This window comes from Schistosoma mansoni (assembly GCF_000237925.1).
Source record: "Schistosoma mansoni, WGS project CABG00000000 data, chromosome 1 unplaced supercontig 0094, strain Puerto Rico, whole genome shotgun sequence".
Lineage (NCBI taxonomy): Eukaryota > Metazoa > Platyhelminthes > Trematoda > Strigeidida > Schistosomatidae > Schistosoma > Schistosoma mansoni.
This window is the reverse complement of record NW_017385991.1, coordinates 138,387-150,155: the sequence shown is the minus strand read 5'-3', so window position 1 is coordinate 150,155 and position 11,769 is coordinate 138,387. Positions and strand designations below refer to the sequence as shown.

Genomic DNA, 11,769 nt, shown 5'->3' with positions numbered 1-11,769 from the left:
CTTATTCAACAATGTTTCATTAGTGATCATGATTTATCGTTAGATGTCGTACTGGTTTACACAGAAACACGACGTAATCGAAATTCACAGTAACAGACATAATATATTGAGATAAATGAAACGTATACAAAATTGCGCATAGCGAAATACCATTTCAATTTCTAGCAGATTTCCACTTCATTTTCTCCTTTATTGAATTGCAAGAGAGAGAGAGAGGGAGGTAGGGACTAATAACGAGAACACAAGTCAGTCAGTCACAACGTAGAACATCAGTTCGAGTTGCCATACCATATCAGCACAGAGATGCAGTTGTCGATTCAAATCCCATAGTGGTAGAAGTAGTAAGAGTATAAGCATTAATATGAAAGATTAGGGTTTGAAGATGTTATTCTAAGAGTATAATCTAGTGAAATAAATTTGAAAAGTGAAAAAGAATAGAGATATGAAGAATTCCGAAGATTAGAATTTGATAGAACACAAAGAGTGGATGCACCTTTGCCATTGCAAACGATTTTGAGCCATGTCATTCAAGGTCTCTAACCATCGGTTGCTATCATCTCGCGAATCCCAGCCAGGTAGTTTGCACCTACCGACATGGCTCAGTCCACTTGTCAGTGACTTCATGGATTTGTGCCACGTTTTGGTCTGGCCGCCCCTAGCTTTCTTCCAACCTACTCCTACACCATGAAACATTGCACGTCGGGGAAGTCGGTGGTTGGGCATACGTAACACATGTCCCAGCTAACTCAACTGATGAAGTTTCACTACTTCATCAATCGATTTGCCATCCTTACCTAGTACCTGTTTCCTAACAACTGCATTACTTACTCAGTGGTCCCAGGATATACGAGCAATGATTCAAAGACATCTATGATCGAATACTAGTAGCCTACTAATATCCTCTACTCTTACCGGCCATGTTTCACTGCCATAAAGTAGGGAACAGGAGAAAAATTGAGAGTTTGTTTGTTGAATATTTTGATATGGAGGTATGACAAGTATTTATAATTGTAAGGACAAACTGTTATATTATCGTATCTAGGCAACGAAGACAATACTACTATTACTACTACTACTACTACTAATAATAATAATAATAATAGTCGAGAGCGTGTCTAGCTGATATTCAAAGTTAAACATTGAATTTTAAGTGGACAAATAGTTTGCGCAAAAACACCACTTCACCTTTCTATCTACATGGAGTTCACAGTTTCGGTCATTCATGCAAATGACTAAATGCCTAGATGCAAAGTTATCTGTATTGATTAGTCCCATTTAAACATGGATTGAAGATTTGTTGGATGAACATAGTGAAAGTAGAGTACAACGAATAATAATACTCTCTCAGTTTATCATCATGTTATCTTGTTGTCTTAGTGATTAGATCTACAAGTGAACCAGTTTTAGTTGGATGATTAAATGCGGGTTTTTTTTTGGACTTTTATTTCTCTTGTCAGAAAGTAAATGAGTGACCGATATTGTGTGTGTGAGTGTAGTTCAAGTGTGTTCTTCTTCTTCATTCTACTTGACATTCATCCTCTCCACCTTACTATTGTGTATTAGTATTAATTTGTTTCCTAATCACTTTCTCTTCTCATCATGCTCTCATACATACAGACATTGTATTTCTCATATACATAGGTCAATACACATACATCCTCCTCGAATGAGTAATATACGATACTCATTGGAGGCTGGTTTTTGGATGGAAATATAAGTTAGTATCCTCATTGTAGTAGTGGTATGCCAACACTAGGAACCACAGCAGTGTTAATAATAGTAATGTTGTTGGTAGTTCAGTCAGTATGGTGATACTCATTGATGATGGTGTTGTTAATGATCGTTTAGTACTGGAATACTGGAATGGAACTCATTCATGTTACATGTTTCGATACTTCAATGTACTTATTCAGCAACACCACTAAATTTTGACCATTAATCATAATATATTCATCAAGTCATCTAACATCGAAATATAATGCAAGAGATGTTAAATCTCTTGAACTAGTGACCATATTTGAACTTAATTGATAAGATTCTATCACCACTAAATGGACCACACAAATACGTCATCAGTAAGTACTAAATGTAAATATCTTAATCCTAAAGGAGATCAGTCAAAACTGAAGTTTTAGACTTTGAAGCTGGTTCACATTTGTTCAAATCTTATCGGACATATTAGTTCCTTATTTACTGAAGATACTGTTTGCTAATGAGTGTCAATTAGCATAGGACGTATATTTAGGTTTTCTTATTGAATACCCTTTCTAATATTTACTTAGATGATTATACAATGAAATGATTCTCTAGTGTTTCACACTTAGCGGCTATCTATGTTTTCGGCAATCTTGTGTAGATTTGGATGGGTCGAATAGAATCTAGTCGATGCACTTTAAAATCAACCAGGAAAACATTAGTACTGAACAATATTCAAAGAATTCATTTAGTATTGTTTTGTTTGAACCTTCCCATTGATGTTTTAGGACTGAAACTGGTCAGTCTTTAATTGGCATATGTGCATACTGTGCGTATTGCCCCGATATTACCTTAATTCTTAAGCAATATAAGCGAAGATGGATAGTGGCTAGCAGTGGAATCCAGGACGCGCGTTTCGTCCTATTTGGGACTCGTCACCTGGATGTACCTGCGTCTCAGAGTTGATGTTCAATCTGGGACTCGAACCCAGTACATTTCGCTTCAAACGCATGATGTTAAGTATAAAGTAAAACAGATCAGGGTCATATAATGTAGTCAAACAAGACTAAATTAAGAACATTATAAAACCGTAGATTTTGTCGTCAGTCTTCGAATACCTAATTTCGGACAGTATCAGCGCAGATAAAAAGAAATCAACTTAAGGTATTCCCACTTCTATAACATTTTGTCAAGAGATTTCTTGGAATCATCAGAATTCAGGTGTAGAGAGAATTGGCGCCATCCAACTTACATTGACTCTTATTAATACAATTTCATAAGTGATTGAATTATAATTTAAAAGGATGACTGTTTTAGTAAGCAGATATTTCTTGAATGTTGGTTTGATGTAGTAATAGGTTGTTTCTATATATCCTGTTAGGTTACCACATTCATATACACACTTTTTATATAAACATCAGTCAGTCAGTCAGTCATGCACAATTTAGAATCTGAATTATTTTAAGCATTTGATGTTTATTTAATTCAATTCTATGACCACTACACCAACATTCTTTTCAACAGTCAGTTGACACCATAAGCCCTTATACTGGACAACACAAACTCGAGTTCATGAACTTATACTATTTTGCCAAGTTCAATGAATTGATCATACAGTATGTTTTGATTGTAAACAGTGATATTGTAGTGAACAAGAACACAAGTACGGGACAATCGAAAGCATTTGAACGTATATTACAGAACATCTTAGTAGAATCTGAGAATCATACAGTCAATACTTCATTTGCATAATCTCAATCAATCGTCTCAGACTTGATTATTCTTTCGTTTCTACACCAATCATTCTCAGGATTGAGTTGTACTGTTCAGATTGTAGCGTTGAAGCCCATATGGTCTCTGGTTCTCTTGTGGGGTAAGATTGGGCTGTACTGCTCGGGTTAAGCCAGAGGGCGGTGTCTGGCTCTCCTGTTAAACGGGATTGAGCTGTACTATTTGGGTTGTCATGTAGAAGTCTGGATGGTGTCTGGATCTCCTGAAAACCAATGCAAAATTACCCCAACCTACAAGGGTATATTATATAACTAACTAACCTAAACTAACTATTCATGGATTGTCACTATAATGATCTTTAAACATAATTCTGAAAACATTAAATATAATCTTTAACCCCTAACGTTCGACTGTAAATCCTAATCCTAGTTCCTCGAACTAATTTATAGCCTTCATTTAACCTTAACAAGTAGAAGGACATTTTCTAGGTTATTTTAGCGTTGCTCAAAGATCGTCCATAAATTATAATCTTATCAAATAGGTTTACAAACAATCCGAAGAATTTTAAGTAGTATAAACCATATATATATAACTGACGAACTTCAATGAGGACGAAACCCTTGTTTTAGATTTCGTTACGCACTTACTTACTTACGACTGTTACCCCTTGTGGAGGAACATAGGCCGCACACCAGTTTTCTACATTCAACCCTGTCCTGGGCAATCGTTTCCAGTTCTTTCCAGTTAACATTCATCCTTTTCATATCTGCTTATTTTTCCCGGCGTAATGTGTTCTTTGGCCTTCCTCTTTTCCGCTTCCCTTCCGGATTCCAAGTTATGGCTTGCCTCATGATGCAGTTTGGTGATTTCCTTAATGTATGTCCGATCCACTTCCAACGCTTCTCCTAATTTTCTCTTCAGCTGGAAGCTGGTTTGTCCTCTCCCATAAAACGCTGTTGTTGATAGTATCCGGCCGCCCACCAGCATTCTTCATTTTACTCTGTCCTGGACAATCATTTCCGATCGTTGTTCATCCTCTTGATGTCTGTTTCCATTTCCCGAGGCAATGTGTTCTCTGATCTTCTTCTTTTTCATTTCTTTTCAGGATTTCAAGTTAGCACTTACCTCGTGATTCAGTTTGATGATTTCCCCAATATATGTTCCATCCACTTCCAGTGTATTTTCTTAATTTCCTCTGCCTGTAGCTCATTCAGGGCTACTACTGGTCCCAAGCCCGGGTAAAGGGGGGGTTGAGCATGGGGTCAGCAACCTCATCCTGTAGAGGAAAATCTTGCTAAAAATGGTAACCGGAATAAGGTAATATTACTAATAATAAAATGAGGAATGTACTTTACAAGTCTAAATTCGTAATTTATTTAGTGCCCCTACATATAACGAAGGAGGATCAAATAAAAAAACTCTTTCTGAATTCATTATGTAAAAATAATTTAGGAAGAAGTGTAACATAAACAGCCAGTGTCAAAATCAGCACTGGGGGGGGGCAATAAATTGAGAAAAAAATTATGTAAATGAGACAGCCGTCTCATCCTAGTATGGAATTCTTCAACAGTGCACATCCACGAGACTGCACATGAGACTCGAACCAAAAGCCTTCGGTCATGCTCGTGAACATTTAATTTGCACAAAACCATCATTCTAATTATAATCACTTGCTCACTAGTGACTAGCTTCAAGATGGACTTCCTGGAGTTCCAGTGAGAATCCGTGAGCAGTGGAGTTCAATCCGTGTCGGATGGAGACAGTTATCTACATCAGATAATGAATGGTTGTACAGGATCATGGATCGACTGAAGTTAGACATTAAAACTGTTGGATACAGGCTCAGTGGTCTAGAGGTTGAGCGTTCGACTCATGAATTCAACTATTAAAATTAAAAATGATATAAATATTACAAATTTAAGCAAATACTCAGAATAATGGGAAAGATATATTTTCGAAAATGCTTGATAATTAAATAAGTTATTGAATATTAATAAGTAATATAATTTATTATCATAGTTGAAAGCATGAGTCAATTGAAGCTAGACTACCAGGGAAAACCTGGAGGCACTGGACGGCCGTTTCATCATACGATGGGACTCCTCAGCGGTGCGCATCCACGATCCCGCCTCGCGAGATTCGAACCCAGGACCTACCATTCTCGCTCCAGAGCACTTAACCGATAGACCACTGAGCGGGCGGAGGAGTCCCACAACAGGACAAAACGGTCGTCCAGTGCTTCCAGCTTTTCAATGGTTGTCTAGCTTCAATTGACTCACGCTTTCGACTATGAAAATACTAAATCTCCACAAAAAACCCCTTCTGATAATAGTATATTACACAAAAAATGAGCCTCGCAAGAAAAATACTATGGAGAGCACAAACACAACTAACCCTTGATATCAACTATAGTATTCTACCTTATTAACCAAATTGTCACTAAAAATTAACTATCTAAAATATAGATTCTATAACACTTTATATAGATTCAAGAACTACTAAAGATAATTCGTGTTGTCAGAAGGGGTTTTGTGTAGATTTTAGTAATTTTATGGTTGAATTCTTGAGTCAATTGAAGCTAGACGACCATGGAGAACCTGGAAGCCCTGGACGGCCGTTTCGTCCTGCTGTGAGACTCCTCAGCAGTGCACATCCACGATCCCGCCTCGCGGGATAACAGTAAAAATATATCACACTTTCCATAAATCTATCACGTTTTATTTTTAACTAGGTGAATATAGATTCACTTGGTGTTGTTTGTTTGAATCTTCACATTAATGTTTAGGACTGAAATTGATCAGTCTCTCATTGGCATATGCGCATCCTGTACGGATTGCCTCGATATTTCCTTAATTCACAAACATTATACGCAAAGATGGATAGTGGCTAGCAGTAGAATCCATGACGCGAGTTCCCTCCTATTTGGGACTCATCAGCTGAATGTACCTGCATCTCAGAGTTGATTTTCACTCTGGGACTCGAACCCAGTACCTTTCGCTTCAAACTCCATCGCGTTATCCACTTGGCTACCGAGTATGTACCATTTCATTTATACTCCAGTAATCTTAAGGTTCAACAGATGATAAGTTCCGACCGATGTCATTAACTTTGAACTGAAGCTACGTACATTTCACTCATGATGGTCAGTTCATTTTCAAACTTGAATTCGAATAAGAGAAAACAGATATCAAAGCTTCTATTATTGTATTTCACACACCCAGTATATATTATCTCAAACATTCATTAGCCTATATATATGAATTATCTAACCACAACGAACCCCAAGTATGAAACCATATTCCGTATACAAATATGTCAGAATCAATAAAGAAGGACAGATAACTTATATTTAATCATTAATAATTAACGAATAGTAAATCGTATAACAGTAATTAATTGATTCACTAAAGTTTACACAAAGGAGAGCAAAGAAATCCGATAATAGAGCTATCTACTAATTCTACGATAAATAAGTAAGTAATCATGTTTTGAACGAAGAATTCAGGTGAGGAAGGCCAATTTATTGTTTAATGTACGATTACATTATTTGCACATCTCCCTGCAGTTGTCCTTTACATGCTTCATGATCCTTTCAATTCTTTTGTTATTACAACTGCTCTCTGTTTACATTCCTGTTCTCTTCAATTCAATCCTTTCAATCTCCTACTAGGAGGCATTCCACTTCTACTTGGTGTTAAATACTGTAGCGGTAAATAAATCCCCAAAATCAATAGCTCTGTAAGTCTTCGACATTGGATGCTGACCACATTAGTTTTAATGAACTCACCTAGCTGAAGGCACTCGGTCATGCATCCGCACCAGATTACGAGTGGAAACGCTGTGCTCAAGTTCTCCTACCACCACTAGCCAGTTTAGATCAGTCACTTCTCGACTTATTGATATCTTATCAAATATATCTTCGAACCTCTCCGCTTCTGACTTCTGATTTCACTTGGTGGGTACGATTCATAATAAAAGGTGTTATTAATGAAAGCGTTGTCAAACTCCGAATACCTGTGGTGTCTTCAATACTACTTATATCTATCAACATGAGTAGCATACACCACAATAATAATGCATAAAATAGTCCTCAGAGTTTCAATGTCTTAATTACTTGCTCCGTTATGATAAACTTAACGAGAAAGTGAGAATTATCATGATTCGCTCGTTTCAGAGACAATATATTCGTGCAGGATTGAAGGTTAGGCAGTGCTGAGGAGTCCCAAACTAGGATGAAAAGACCGTCCAGTGCTTCCAGGTTTTCAATGGTGGTCTAGCTTAGATCTCCTCAAGAATACAATTGTTAAAACTACTACAATCTCTACAAATCCTCATTCTGACAATATATTCATGTTTTACAAATGAATACTGTTATTAATTTTATCTGTAGATTGAAATACGGATAAAAGTTACAAATTGATCTATGAAATTTTGTTGGATCAAATAATCATCAAGTCATATCATAAATTGATTGGAGTTAGTAATTAACTTCCAATTTAGAAGTATATAGCCATTATGATTCTTGTGGAATCTAGATCTTTTATATTTCCGTTCGATCATGTATACATTTGAGATTAAAACGAAACAGATGTCCAATGTTGTCAGTTTTCTAAGACAAAAAGTATTCTCCAATTGGCATTATTTTGTAAAAAGGAATATCATTAAAGAAATGAATGGACTTGTATAATTCGCACATCATTATAAAAGGTATATTATAATTAGATATAATTATGTACTAACAATTTAATACAAGATTGATTGAATGATTAGAAAATCATTTGATATGACCATATGGATCATGTACAATAATCAAAACGGATTTGTACTGAGAATACAGGAACCAACAATACATATGAGTGCTACCTACCAGAACCTTGTCTTACAGAGCCATGGAATATCAAAAAGACAAAATGTGGTCTTTGAATGTGAAGAATTTATAACTAGGAAGAATATCACTCTTTATGTACATTTTAGATCGGTGCAATCATACCATGAAAATGAGTTACATGATTCATATTCATTAGATGAACAACACAATGGAATATTCAGTAAAGATGCGTCCAGCTGTGTGGCGAAATGAATTATAATTCAAAGTGAAAATATTTTGGTTGAAGTATAGCATAGATATGAGCCTGCAGAAGTCAGTAAATCTTCCAAAAATAAATAGTTTTGTAAGTCTTCGACAGTGTAGATGACCTTTTTAATTTTGCTAAATGCACCTATAGCCACAACTGCTCCGTCAAGTATTTGGATCAGGTCATGATTGGAGAAGAGAGGAAGACCAAAGAACAGATTGCGCCGAGAAATAGAGACAGACATGAGAAGAATGAACCAAAAATGGATAGAACTAGAAAAGAAAGGCCGAGGACAGAGTGGGTTGGAGAAAGCTGGTCGGTGGCCTATGCTCCATTGGGAGTAACAGGCGTAAGCAAGTAAGTAAGTAAGTAATGATTGGATACATCTTGCTGCGTATATCTTATAAAACTAGTCAACCTAGACTACATACAGCTAGAACATTGACTGTAATCCAAATATGTCTTCAAATCACTTCATTCTCGACTTTAGGTTTGACTGATTTTGGGACCCTTGTATTAAAAGCGGCTTCAGGCGATAGAGTTGTCAAGCTCAGTATTTTTGTGAAATCTTCAAACCATTCATGATCAAGAAAAAATCTTTTGGGTTAATGGATGAAATGCAAAAGTGAATAATTTTCACCTTATGCTATAGAAAACAAGTAATAAGATTACTTTTGAATACTTTTTAGAATACTTGGAAATAATGTGAAAAATTATTGTTCGTTATCACAGAGTAACAGTCGTAGCTTTCGACCAATCAGTTGCCCGATTCTTTAAATGTAGATTATGTATGATAAAATAAACCAACCTCGACTTTAACTCAACACCCTTAATTCTAATCTGAACCCTTGACTAAGGAACAATATAGGGACTACCAAAACAAATACTTGTAAACTGGGATGATTGGTGGCTAGTAGTGGAATCGAGGACACGCGTTTCGTCTTATTTGGTACTCGTCAGCTGGATGTACCTGCATCCCAGAGTGAACATCAACTCACATCCTTGATTCCTCTACTAGCCACCATCATCTTTGTTTATAATGCTTGTGACTGAAGGCAATCTCGAGGCAATCCACACAGGATGCACATTTGCCAATAAGAGTCTGATCAATTGCAGCCCTAAACATCAATCAGAAGATTCAGGCAATCAATACAAAAAGGAATAAATATTTGTGGTCGTATAAGGTTTTAAAAAGACAATATCATATGGAAGAATTCATCCCATTGTTTATATAGTTCAAAAATAGAAAAACCTGTTGATGACTTTAATGGATTCACTAATCACGTAAAATCTGTATACCTTTTGTACTATACTTGCTCTTTTCATAAACTTTTTCGATTGTCTAACCACAAGGTAAGATTCATTGTGTTTAGAGAGAGGTACCTGAAAATGAAATTGGGTTAGAAGTGGTCTTAATGACCTGAGAGCGTGACCGCAGTGCCCAAGGGACAACTGCTTGAGGTCGGTCACACACGACCTTTTTGCGGGTAATTTCTGTGTTAGCTCCGTACTTGTTGGGATCTTACCGCCGGAGACAGATATCCATGGAATAAGGCGAGGTGTGCATTTTTAGGTCGACCTTTTCTAACCCCACCCCTCCTTGTGGGAAGGCAGCATCGCTGTTATCTGAAGGAAACACCTTATTGCTGTCACACCTCTGTACAGTCAGCAGTACGACTTTGCCTTCGGACATTGGGTTTGCTGCTTTTAGTCTTACCGCTCTTCAACCGACCTGCCTGGCATGGTAGGATCTTGAGGAACTATTATTCCAGCCAGTATAGCTCGATTGGTTCATCACGATAGGCAAGCCCGACTATCACGTCAAGGTAGCAGCAACGGTCGGGGATTCATTGTGTTCATTTTAAGAATCCCTCAAGTTTATCCCTATAATACACTCTCGCCGAAATTTAATCCCGCTGATCAATATCTTAAAATGCTGATTTTGACTTCAGATGACTCCAAACAACACTGAAAGTATTCGACTGATTTGATACGAAGAAAGAAAAAGTAGGTCTCTTGTAATATACAAATATATGTATTGTAAAATGTAAAACATCTTCCTATATCTAATTCACTCAATAGACCATCCAAGGTCCACATATGATTGAATAAAAAAGTCACTAACCCAACTAATGACAATCAATTAGGGCCGATGCACATGAAAACAACAACCAATATGACGTAAAGTATGCAGTGTTAGATAACTTCTTAATCTTAATTTCAAAACAGTATGGCGGTATAAATATTTGTCATTACCAATGTCTTAATAAATGACACTCAATATAATCTAGAGAACAGTGAGAGTCCGTAGATAAACGACAGTACAATTTTATGATAATTTTTATCACAAAATAAGGTCAGATATAGATTTTGAAGTTGGAATCTCATGTTAAGCCAATTTTTGATCGTACCAACATCCACCTACTTATAAATTATAAGTAGCTTACAACTTAAAACCAAAAATGAATGACATAATTGTTTCTGACATCTGTACACCCTGATTGCTTTCACTTCTGTAATTTCTATATATATTTTAGTTTATAGTTAAGAATTTCAAATACCAAATCTGTGGTCCATTTCAAAGTGTATTGATCAAACGTTAAGTATGTTAATATGAAGACTTGACTTCTAGTAGAGTTTTGTGATTGGTCATAGACTTCATCACAAATGTTCTTTGATGAATCCAGTACATATTTTCGTATTCTAAAGAAATTTTATCCAACCGGTAGTGAATGTCTCGTGTATTTCAACTGTTAAGGAGAATATAACGTGATAGCACTTCCAAGTAAACATTATGTTTTAAGATCACTAAATCTACTGTTATCTCCCAGGTTTTTGTTAATTAGCCATGATGAAAAAAGCTTACTTCAAATGAAATCTTTGTATTATCTTAAGACATTCCCAAATAAAGGATTTTAACCATTCAGTGAGGTTATCTAACTGGAAACTTTAAACCTCTCATTCTGATTGTTTTGCTAGGGTGACTTGTCATTTCTTCCATATTCGTAAGCCATAACGTATCGCATGCCTTATTCACTTTGCTTTTTATACCTGTTTGATGATGTTACTACTGTTTCATAGCGTAATAATTGTGTTATTCGTTTAGCGCTGTTTATGCAGACCTTGTTTTCCATATCAGCCATGCTACTTATCTTAAAGGCAATCACCAAAGTGCATCGGAGATCAGTTTTGTTTTCTAAATTTCTGTTCTGACAAATAACTAACTTAGTTATAAGCAAAGATGGATAGTGGCTAGCAGTGGAATCCA

General features: G+C 36.2%; 1 non-coding gene across 1 annotated transcript; it reads right to left on the bottom strand.

The window, feature by feature from the left end:
* Positions 1-6,391: 6,391 nt before the first annotated feature.
* Smp_tRNA_01815_Pseudo_TTG.1.1 lies at positions 6,392-6,458 on the bottom strand. Its single transcript has one exon. It is a non-coding gene (tRNA).
* Between the last annotated feature and the right edge of the window lie 5,311 nt (positions 6,459-11,769).